We start from the raw sequence: 12,707 nt of genomic DNA on the forward strand, positions 1-12,707 counted from the left end.
AGGGCTCAGTTCCACAAGACTGCCCCCTCCACTTCAGATGCCAGTTGCAAATCTGGGCCTCTGCTTCTTCTGACATCCAGTTATAAATTTAAGGTTCTCTTGACCCCCTCCTTGGATTTGATAGTTTGTTAGACTGGTTCACAGAACTCTGGAAAACAGTTTACTTAATAGATTACCAGTTTATTATAAATGGATACCACTCAGGAACAGCCAGATGGAAGAGATGCATAGGGCAAGGTGTGAGGGAGAGGTGCAGAGATTTTCCATGCTTTTTCCAGGTGTACCACCCTCCCAGCACCTCCATATGTTCACCAACCTGGAAGCTCTCTGAACTCAGTACTTTCAGGATTTTTGTGGAAGCTTCATCAGGTGGGCATGATTGATTATTAACTCAATCTCTAGTCCCTGTCTCCTCCCTGGAGGATGAGGGTTGGAGCTGAAAGTTCTAAGCTTCTAATCATGGCTTGGTCTTCCTGGTGACCCACCCCCATACAGGAGCTATCTAGGAGCCCACCAAGAGTCACCTTATTAGAAAAAAAAGATGTTCTTGTCACTCAGGGAATTCCAAGGGATTTAGGATCTCTGTGCCAGGAACTAAGGTCAAATACCAAATAGTAGAACAAAAGATTCTCCTAGCACCGTTATTGCTCAGGAAATTACAAAAAAATTGGGAGCTCTGGTCAGGAGCTTGGGATAACAACCAAAATGTATATTTCTTATTATATCACAATGGCTGTCTGTGAACCAGTAAGCAGGCCCTTACCAAACACTGAATCTGCTAGCACCTTGACCTTGAACTTCCCAACTTCCAGAACTGTGAGAAATAACTGTTTGTTGTTTAAACCATCTACTCTATGGTACGTTTTCTGGTAGCTGCCCAAACGTATTAAGACAAACATATTTCTCATAATATGGCAGTTCTAGTAGACAAAATATGTAAGACTATAAAGAATTTGAATAATATAATTAAGAAATTTGATCTAATAAATATATATATATAGACAACCTTGTACTCAAAAAACAGCATACAAGGCTTCCCTGGTGGCTCAGTTGTTAAAAATCCACCTGCCAATGCAGGGGACATGGGTTCGAGCCCTGGTCCGGGAAGATCCCAACTGCCGCGGAGTAACTAAACCCATGCACCACAACTACTGAGCCTGTGCTCTAGAGCCCATGTGCCACAACTACTGAAGCCTGTGTGCCTCGGGCCTGTGCTCTGCAACAAGAGAAACCACCGCAATGAGAAGCCCACTCACTGCAGCAAAGAGTAGCCCCCACTTGCCGCAACTAGAGAAAGCCTGCGTGCAGCAAGGAAGACCCAATGCAGTCAAAAATAAATGAACAAAGTAAACAAAAATTAAAAAAAAAAGAATACAAATTATTTTCAAACTCACATGGAAATGTCTCAAATATTGACTACATGTTAAGCTACAAAGGATCTACAAATCTCCAAAAGTAAAAATCATACAGGCCAAATTCTCTGACTCAAATGTAATGCGATAACAAATCAGTAAAGAAAGTGTATCAAAAAATAGTTCTATCTACTTAGAATCTTCAAAACAACTTTAAAAATAAATCTTAGGCCAAAGAGGGAATCAAGATAAATTTACAAACTATTTAGAAATGAACAAAAATGAGAGCAGTATACATTCAAATATAACATAACTGAAGTGGTAAGAAGAGGAAATTTTAAATAGTTATTCAAAAGTGAGAAAAGTTTAGAATAAATGGACAAAACATTAAAAAATTCAGAAGAAATTTTCAGAAAAAAGAATCTAAAATGGGGGAACTAGCAAATATAAAAAAAGAAATTAATGGTGATCCTTATGTAGTCAAACATAGCAATTACTGATTTAGAAGTGACACTGTTCTAGTTCATGGGTTGGCAAACTTTTGTGAAGGGCCAGATAGAAAATATTTTTGGCTTTGCAGGCCATGTGGTCTCTGTCTGTGTCTCAGCTACTCAGATCTGCCATTATAGCATGAAAGCAGACGTGCGCGATACATAAATGAATGGGTGTTGCTATGTTCCAATAAAACTTTATATTTACAAAACATGCAGCCATGATCAAGAGTAATCAGTGTCCTTTGCACAGTCCTGCTTCAACATTATTGCTTGTAGACATGCTGTTCATAGGATTTCATGCAGAGTTTAATATTCTAACAGTCAAAAACACCTAAAATCACAGTGATAATTGTTCCCTTTAAATTGCCTATGGTATAGCTGCCTTTGTGGTCAAGAGCCAGAAGAAAAGAGGCTTTTACTAGAGAAGTCAGGGAAATTGAGTGGAAAGCTTAGATCTAGGAACTTGCTGATATAAGAAATTTACATTATTTTAAACTACCCGAGTTATAGCAGCAAAGAAGGAACATGAGGTCTTTTTCTGGATAAAATGGGATGCTGCTATGAACTGATTTAAGCTTCTCTGGCTATCCACAGTATTATTGGCTCCTGACAATTGGAGGTGGCAGGAATATGCTTCCCCCCAACATACTGTTGGGTGGTATATAACAATGATGGCAAGTCTCAGCCTAAAGTCTGCATCAAGTACAGATATTCACTAGGAAGCAGGCAGAAAAACCAACATAGCATCCCATTCTCTGTCCTTTTAGATTTTCCAGCAAGCACTTTGCATGAAAGTTTCATTCTGAGGAGGATGGAGCTAACATTCTCGTGGCATGATTAGTCAGCTTTCTAGCTGGAACAGTGACGGAGTTCTCTCTTAAGCTGGAAACAAACATATTCAGGGTGATCCTCATAGTTGTTAGACTGATGGATTTGCCAGATCGTTATACCTTGTTCATGTCAGGACAGAGGTGCCTGTTTAATCTTTCTTCAACATGATTAATTTCCCTGTAAAATTGTTTATTTCTAATAGCGCTTATGCTTAATAATGAACACTTGGGTGCATATCTGGATAAGATTTTAAAAGCACTTGCCATAGTCACATAAAGGGTGTGGATTCCTGATTAGGGTCCTTCAAACACTAACTAATCTCCCCTGGAGTGAAGATTTCTGATTAGGATACTCCAAATGAAAACCAGCTGTCTCTTAGTGTATACATTCAAGGCTAACTTACATAGTCACATATATTATGTTTATATTGAATTTTTTTGCTTTTAATTTCATTATTTTTCATTAAGGTGTAAACATTAACATTTATCAATTTTAAGTGAAAAATTTGATGTCTTAAAATGTATACTGTGGTGTAACCACCATCACAATCATAATATAGAACATATCTTTCATCTCAAAACATGCCCTCATGCCACTGTGCCCTCAAACTCTTGGTTTTTAAAGCTCATATATATTTATAATTTTTATGTTTTCCTAATGTATTAATTCTTTTTCAAATGGTTTTTAAAAATTGAGATATAATTGACATATAACATTGTATAAGTTTAAGGCGTATAACATAATCATTTGATATATGTGTATGTTGCAAAATGATTACCACAATGAGTTTAGTTAACATTCATCACCACACACATAGTTAAAATTCTTTTTCTTGTGGTGAGAATTTTTAAGATCTACTCTTAGCTACTTTCAAATATCCAGTACAGTATTGTTTGTCACCATGCTGTACACTATATCCCCAGGACATATATTTTATAAGTGGAAGTTTATACCTTTTGACCACCTTCACTCATTTTGCCCATCTTTCACCCACCTTGTATTAACTCTCTTTTTTTTTTTTTTTTTTGTGGTACACGGGCTTCTCACTGTTGAGGCCTCTCCCGTTGCGGAGCACAGGCTCCGGACACGCAGGCTCAGCGGCCATGGCTCACGGGCCTAGCCGCTCGGCGGCATGTCAGATCTTCCTGGACCGGGGCACAAACCCATGTCCCCTGCATGGGCAGGCAGACTCTCAACCACTGTGCCACCAGGGAAGCCCTATTAACTCTTTTGTCATTGTAATATTCTTTGTCTTGAACTTTATTTTGTCTGATATTAATGTATTCACTCCAGCTTTCTTATGCTTAATATTTTCATGGTATATTCTTCCAGCCTTTTACTTTTAGTCTACTCGTGTCAGAGTATATGTTTTTTTTTCTTTAATCTGACAATTGCTGCAATTTGACTGGAGGATTTAGTTCATCTATTTGCATTTAGTGTAATTATTGATATGGTTATATGTAGGCTTGCAATTTACTATTTTTTGTTACTTGTTTCATCTCTTTTTGTTCCTCCATTCTTCTTTTCACACTAATTAAATGTATCTTTTGTTATTTTATTTTAATTATTCTAATTGAAACATAGTTGACATACAGTATTATGTTAGTTTCAGGTGTACTGCATAATGATTCGACATTTACGTAAGAAATGATCATCACAATAAGTCTAGTAACCATCTGTGCCCACATAAAGTTATTAAAATATTATTGACCATATTCCTCATGTAGTATATTACATCCTCACGGCCTATTTATTTTATAACTGGAAGTTTGTACCTCTTAACCATCTTCACCTATTTCACACAACCTCTCCTCCCCTTTGGCAAACATCTGTTTGTTCTCTGTATCTATGAGTCTGTTTTCATTTCATTTTGTTTGTTTTGTTTTTTAGAGTCCACATATAAGTGAGATCATGTGGTATTTGTCTTTCTCTATCTGACTTATTTCACTTAGCATAATACACTCTAGATCCATCCATGTTGTCACAAATGGCAATATTTCATTTTTTATGGCTGAGTAATATTCCATTGTATATATATACTACATCTTCTTTATCCATTTGTCTAATGAAGGACATTTATGTTGCTTCCATATCTTGGCTGTTGTAAATAATGCTGCAATGAACATAGGGGTGCATATATCTTTTCAAATTAATGTTTTTATTTTCTTCAGGTAAATACCCAGAAGTGAAATTGCTGGATCATGCGGTAGTCCTAGTTTTGATTTTTTGAGGAACCTGTTTTCCGTAGTGGCTGCACTAATTTACATTCCCACCAGCAGTGCACGAGTGTTCCCTTTTCTCCACATCCTCACCAACACTTGTTATTTTTTGTCTTTTTATTTTTTTATTTTTATTTTTTTTCATATATATATATATATTTATTAGTTTCTGCTTTATAACAAAGTGAATCAGTCATACATATACATCTGTTCCCACATCCCTTCCCTCATGCATCTCCCTCCCTCCCACCCTCCCCATCCCACCCCTCCAGGCGGTCACAAAGCACCGAGCTGATCTCCCTGTGCTATGCGGCTGCTTTCTGACACGTGTGAGGTGGTAATCACATTGAGGTTTTCATTTGCACTTCCTGCTGATTAGTGATGTTGAGCATCTTTGCATGTGTCTGTTGGCCATCTGTATGTCTTCTTTGGAAAAAATGTCTATTCAGGTCCTCTGTCCATTTTTAATTTGGGTTGTTTGATTTTTTTATACTGAGTTGTATGAGTTCTTTATATAGTCTGGATATTAACCCCCGTTGGATATATGATTTATAAATACCTTCTCCAATTTAGTAGGCTGCTTTTCTGTGTTGTTGCTGGTTTCCTTCACTGTGAGAAAGCTTTTAAGTTTAATGTAGTCCCATTTGTTTATTTTTTCTTTTGTTCTCCTTGCTTGAGGAGACAGATCCACAAATATATTGCTAAGACCAATGTCAAAGAACATACTGCCTATGCTTTCTTCTAGAAGTTTTATGGTTTAAGGTCTTACATTTAAGTCTTTAATCCATTTTGAGTTTATTTTTGTATATGGTGTGAGAAAATGTTGGTCTAAGTTCATTCTCTTGCATGTAGCTGTTCTGTTTTCTGAACACCATTTATTGAAGAGGCTTTCTTTTCCGCATTGTATATTCTTGCCTTCTTTGTCAGACTAGTTGGCCATATATGTGAGGGTTTATTTCTTGACTCTATTTTCTTCCATTGATCTATGTGTCTTTGTGCCAGTACCATGCTGTTTTGAAGACTGTAGCTTTGTAGTATAGTTGGAAAGAGGGAGTGTGATACCTTCAGCTTTGTTCTTCTTTCTCAAGATTGTTTTGGCTATTTTAATTCTTGTATTGACATTTTAGCTATTTTTCTTTGCAATCCTGTTAAATTGTTGCTCTAGGATTTATAACATGCATCTTAAACTTAATATAACCTATGTAGATTTAATATTGAATTACTTCAGGTAAAGTATAAGAAAATTACAGTAGTATATTTGCATTCCTCCCTTTCTTAGTGTTGGTACTGATATACATGCACACATATATTACATGAACATATATTATAAACCCATCAATACAGTGTTATAATTTTCACTTTAAACAATTATATGTCTGCTAAAGAAATTAAAAGGAGAAAAATACTCTTTCTACTTAAACACATATTTACCATTTCTGGGAGCTGGAATCTAGTGTTATTTCCTTTCAGATGAAAAAAATATCTTCACCATTTCATGTAGTGTAGGTCTGCTGATAATAAATTCACTCATTTGTTGTTTTTCTGAAAACGTCTTAATTTATCTTTCTTTTACTGAATGAAACTTTCCTGGATATAGAATTCTTGGTTGGCACTTTTTGTTTCTTCCTTCGGCACTGTGAATATGTTGTTCCAATGGCTTCTGTAATTTCTCATGAGATGCAAACTACTAATCTTACATCTGTACTTCTGTATGAAACATGTATGCTATGGACTGAGTGTGTCCTCCCCCAATTCATATTTTAAAGCTCTAATTCCCAACGCAATAACATTAGGAGTGGGACCTTTGGTAGATAATTAGGATTAGATGAGGTCATAAGAGTGGGGCCCCCACAATATGATTAGTGTCCTTATGAGAAGAGGGAGAGACCAGTGCCCTGTTTCTCTCTGCCATGTGAGGATGCAGCGAGGAGGAAGCTTTCTGCAAACCAGGAAGAAGGCTCTCATCAGAAATAAATTGCTGACACCTTGATCATGGACTTTTCAGACTCTAGAACTGTAAGAAATAAATCTTTGTTTAAGCTATATAGTCTATGGTATTCTTTTTTTTATGGTATTCTGTTATAGCAACCAGAACTAAGTTAGTAAAGTCTCTATTTTCTTGCTGCTTTCAAGACTTTCCTCTCATCTTACACTTTCAGCTGATTGACCATGTGGTATCTAGGAGTAGTTTCTTTGTGTGTGTTTTTTTTTTCCTGTTTGGAGTTTGTTGAATTTCTTGGTTCTGTAAATTATATTTTACTCCAAATCAGGTAAATTTTTGTTTATTGTTTCTTTAAATATTTTTAAATTCTCTTTTTTCTACCTCTTGTTTTCTGGGATTATGATTATACTTCTGTTGAACTGCTTCATATTGTCCACAGGTCTCTGAGGTTCTTTTTATTAACATTCAGTCTTTTTTACTCCCTGTTCTTTGGATTGAGTGATTTATTTTGAAGTTTATGAATTCTTTATTCTGATATCTCCAATCTGATAACTGAGTTCATCTAGCAAGTTATTTTAGCTCTACAATTTCCTTTTTAAAAATTTTCATGTCTCTGTTGAGATTGCTTATCTGTTCACTGAAACATATTTTTCTTCAATTTCTGAACATATTTTTAAAAAGTCTTTGAACATGTTTATATTATCTGCTTTGAAATCTTTGTCTGATAAATTCAACATTTGGTGCAAATCAAAACTACAGTGAGGTATCACCTCACACCGGTCAGAATGGCCATCATCAAAAACTCTACAAACAGTAAATGCTGGAGAGGGTGTGGAGAAAAGGGAACCCTCTTGCACTGTTGGTGGGAATGTAAATTGATACAGCCACTATGGAGAACAGTATGGAGGTTCCTTAAAAAACTAAAACTAGAACTACCATATGACCCAGAAGTCTCACTACTGGGCATATACCCTGAGAAAACCATAATTCAAAAAGAGTCATGTACCAAAATGTTCATTGCAGCTCTATTTACAATAGCCTGGAGATGGAAACAACCTAAGTGTCCATCATCACATGAATGGATAAAGAAGATGTGGCACATATATACAATGGAATATTACTCAGCCATAAAAAGAAATGGAATTGAGCTATTTGTAATGAGGTGGATAGACCTAGAGTCTGTCATACAGAGTGAAGTAAGTCAGAGAGAGAACAAATACCATATGCTAACACATATATATGGAATCTAAAAAGAAAAAAATGGTTCTGAAGAACCTAGGGGCAGGACAGAAATAAAGATGCAGATGTAGAGAATGGACTTGAGGACACGGGGAGGGGGAAGGGTAAGCTGTGACAAAGTGAGAGAGTGGCATGGACATACATACACTACCAAACGTAAAATAGATAGCTCGTGGGAAGCAGCCACATAGCACAGGGAGATCAGCTTGGTGCTTTGTGACCACCTAGAGGGGTGGGACAGGGAGGGTGGAAGGGAGACGCAAGAGGGAGGGGATATGGGGATATATGTATACGTATAGCTGATTCACGTTGTTATACAGCAGAAACTAACACAGCATTGTAAAGCAATTATACTCCAATAAAGATGTTTAAAAAAAATTCAACATTTGGACTTTCTTGGAGTCAGTTTCCATTGGCTGCCTTTTTTTCTCTGAGTATGAATCACACTTTCTTGTCCCTTTGCATGTCTAGTGATTTTTGGTTAAAAACTGGTTATCATAGATAGTATGTTATAGCAACTCTATCTCATGTTCTTCTGAAGATTATCATTTTTTCTAATAGAAAGTTAACTGAATTCAACTTGTAAGCCTTTTCTCCCCAAGGGATATAGTTGCTGATACCTATGCTCTGTTCTTATGCCTTCCCACTGTTGCTTTTTTAGGATGGCTCCGTGTGACTCTCCCTTGTGCCTGCAAAATTTGGTTAATGGCCAAGGATTTAAGCAGAAATGGAGCTCACCTTCTCTGTGATATTCTTTTTTTTCCAATATTATTTATTTGGTTGCTTTGGGTCTTAGTTGTGGCAGGCGGGCTCCTTATTTGCAGCTCACAGGCTCCTTAGTTGCGGCTCACCAGCTCCTTTGTTGTGGTATGCATGTGGGGTCTAGTTCCCGGACCAGGGATCAAACCCAGGCCCCCTGCATTGGGAGAGTGGAGTCTTAACCATTGCACCACTAGGGAAGTCCCTGTAATATTCTTGATTATAGGGATTTTCTCTCAATTTTCTAATTTCCAGTTGCTCTACCAGCTTTGGGGTCTACATTCTGGTACTTCAAGCCAATCAGCATTCAGCTTTATGCTGCCCAGCAATGCACTCAGTTATGAAAAATATCAAGCTTACAGATTTTGCTTCACAGATCTCTATTTCTTTTTTAATTGTTTTACTATTTTTTATTTATTTTTACTGAAGTATAGTTGATTTACAGTATTGTGTTAGTTTCAGGTGTACAGCATAGTGATTCTTTTTTTTGAGGATTATATTTCATTATAGGTTATTATAAGATATTAGGTATAATTCTCTGTGCTGTACAATAAATCCTTGTTGCTATCTATTTTATGTACAGTAGGTTGTATCTTTTAATCCCATAATCCTAGTATATTCCTCCCTTCCTCCCTTTCCCCTTTTGTAACCATAAGTTTGTTTGCTATGTCTGTGAGTGTGTTTCTCTTTTGTAAGTACATTTGTGTCATATTTTAGGTTCCACATATAAGTGATATCATAAGATATTTGTCTTTGTCTGACTTCACTTAGTATGACAGTCTGTAGGTCCATCCATGTTGCTGCAAATGACATTATTTTGTTCTTTTTTATGTCTGAGTAATATTCCATTGCAGATATGTAACACATTTTCTTTATCCATTCATCTGTCAATGGACACTTTGGTTGTTTCCCTGTGTTGGCTATTATAAATAGTGCCACTGTGAACATTGGGGTGCATGTATCTTTTCGAATTAGAATTTTCGTCTTTTCTGGATATGTGCCCAGGAGTGGGATTGCTGGATCTTATGGTAACTCTATTTTCAGTTTTTTGAGGAACCTCCATACTGTTCTCCATAGTGGCTGCACCAATTTACATTCCCACCAACAGTGTAGGAGGGTTCTCTTTTCTCCACACCCTCTCCAGCATTTATTATTTGTAAACTTTTTAATGATGACCATTCTGACCAGTGTGAGGTAGTACCTCATTTAATTTCTCTGATAATTAGCAATGCTGAGCAGCGTGCTTCTACTTTAGTTTATAGGAAAAGCCACCTAGCTCTCTCTGTGACACGTGACTTATACTACAAAAACCTGATTTTTCTCCATGTTCCCTGGCAGAGTCCCTCTCCCTCAATTCATATGTAGATGTGGCAGTAGCTGCTGTCTGTCTGGGGCCAGAGAAACTGACTTATAATTGAGTTGTGGATTGTGATTGTTGTATTGTTCATTTTATCTAGGAGAGACATCTTCTAAAGAGGTTTGAGAGTTTGTGAGCTTCTGGTGGTACAAAAGGGCTGGGGGGAGGGGAAGAATTGTCAAAGGGATAGCAGCCTGAAGAGATAATTGTCAGGTCTTGAGGCTGCTCAGGGATTGAGTACTTGTGGGACTGAAGCAGCTGCCAGGGTTGAGGGAAGAAAGAGATTGGCTTCTAGTTACTGGGCAGAGGATGGTCTAGTTCAGAAAATTTCAGCAGGCATAGTCCAGGGATGCTGACTTGGGATTCACAAAGCTTCAAGGAGAACAATGTTAACTTGAAGGTGAGGGTGGGTCTGGGCCCAGAATAGGCAAAGCCTCTGCTTCTTCAAGCATTTATGTATAAGAGGAAACTGGCTCAACCCTCTGGAAGTGGAAGAGTATGAATGAACAACAAAGACAAGTAACCCAAAGGGTCAGAGGATGAGCTGTAGAATATAAAAATGGTGAAACAGGGACGATCTAGAGGAGACTAAAGAGCAGTTTTATCCCAAAATTGCACTGAAGTGAAGAAAAATAGTGAATGCACTTAAACTGACTATGGATATGCTCTATTGTAGTGGACAACGTGGGGCTCAGAAACTACTGGAGAAATGAAAGCCAAGGCCTGAGCTTTAGAGGAAAAATTATCCTCTGTTCCCTCAATGGTAGCAGTACAATGTTACTCAGAGACTGGGGACAAGGGTAGTGGGTTGCTTTTGGAGGCTGTCCTGGGTTATGCCCTGTCACATCCCTCTTCTGTCTTATTTGAGAGTTTTCACTGCTTCATGTCTTATTCGAATGGCTACTTCATGTATGTTTGTCTTTCTGCTTACTCCCTATCAGTTTTTTCAGCCCTGGCAACTTAACTTTTGTAAGTTGACTAGTTACAATCTGGTCAAATTTTGTTTTAACCTCATGCTTTAATTTTTTTAACATCTTTATTGGAGTATAATTGTTTTACAGTGTTGTGTTCGTTTCTGCTGTAAAGCAAAGTGAATCAGCTATACGTATACATATATCCCCATATCTCCTCCCTTTTGCATCTCCCTTCCACCCTCCCTATCCCACCCCTTTAGGTGGTCACAAAGCACCGAGCTGATCTCCCTTTGCTACGTGGCTGCTTCCCACTAGCTATCTATTTGACATTTGGTAGTGTATATATGTCCATGCCACTCTCTCACTTTGGCGCAGCTTACCCTTCCCCCTCCTCGTGTCCTCAAGTCCATTCTCTACGTCTGCATCTTTATTCCTGTCCTGCCCCTAGATTCTTCAGAACCATTTTTTTTTAGATTCCATATATATGTGTTAGCATGTGGTATTTGTTTTTCTCTTTCTGACTTCACTCTGTATGACAGACTCTAGGTCCATCCACCTCACTACAAATAACTCAATTTCCTGTCTTTTTATGGCTTAGTAATATCCCATTGTATATATGTGCCACATCTTCTTTATCCATTCATCTGTTGATGGACACTTAGGTTCCTTCCATGTCCTGGCTATTGTAAATAGTGCTGCAGTGAACATCGTGGTAGATGCCTCTTTTTGAATTATGGTTTTCTCAGGGTATATGCCCAGTAGTGGAATTGCTGGGTCATATGGTAGTTCTATTTTTAGTTTTTTAAGGAACCTCCATACTGTTCTCCATAGTGGCTGTATCAATTTACATTCCCACCAACAGTGCAAGAGGGTTCCCTTTTCTCCACACCCTCTCCAGCATTTATTGTTTGTAGAGTTTTTGATGATGGCCATTCTGACCGGTGTGAGGTGATACCACATTGTAGTTTTGATTTGCATTTCTCTAATGATTAGTGATGTTGAGCATCCTTTCATGTGTTTGTTGGCAATCTGTATGTATTCTTTTGAGAAATGTCTATTTAGGTCTTCTGCCCATTTTTGGATTGGGTTGTTTCTCTTTCTGATTTTGAGCTGGATTCTTCAGTATATGCAAATCAATGTGATACACCATATTAACAAACTGAAGGATAAAAACCATATGACAATCTCAATAGATGCAGAAAAAGCTTTTGAAAAAATTCAACAGCCATTTATGATAAAAACTCTCCAGAAAGTAGGCATAGAGGAAACCTACCTCAACATAATAAAGGCCATATATATGACAGACCCACAGCAAACATCATTCTCAATGGAGAAAAACTGAAACCATTTCTTTTAAGATCATGAGCGAGGCAAGGTTGCCCATTCTCACCACTATTATTCAACATAGTTTTGGAAGTGTTAGCTACGGCAATCAGAGAAGAAAAAGAAATAAATGGAATCGAAATTGGAAAAGAAAAAGTAAAAGTGTCACTGTTTGCAGATGACATGATACTATACATACAGAATCCTAAAGATGCTCCCAGAAAACTACTAGAGCTAATCAATGAATTTGGTGAAGTAGCTGAATACAAAATTAATG

This window comes from Mesoplodon mirus, assembly GCF_964341445.2.
Source record: "Mesoplodon mirus genome assembly, chromosome: X".
NCBI classification, from domain to species: domain Eukaryota; kingdom Metazoa; phylum Chordata; class Mammalia; order Artiodactyla; family Ziphiidae; genus Mesoplodon; species Mesoplodon mirus.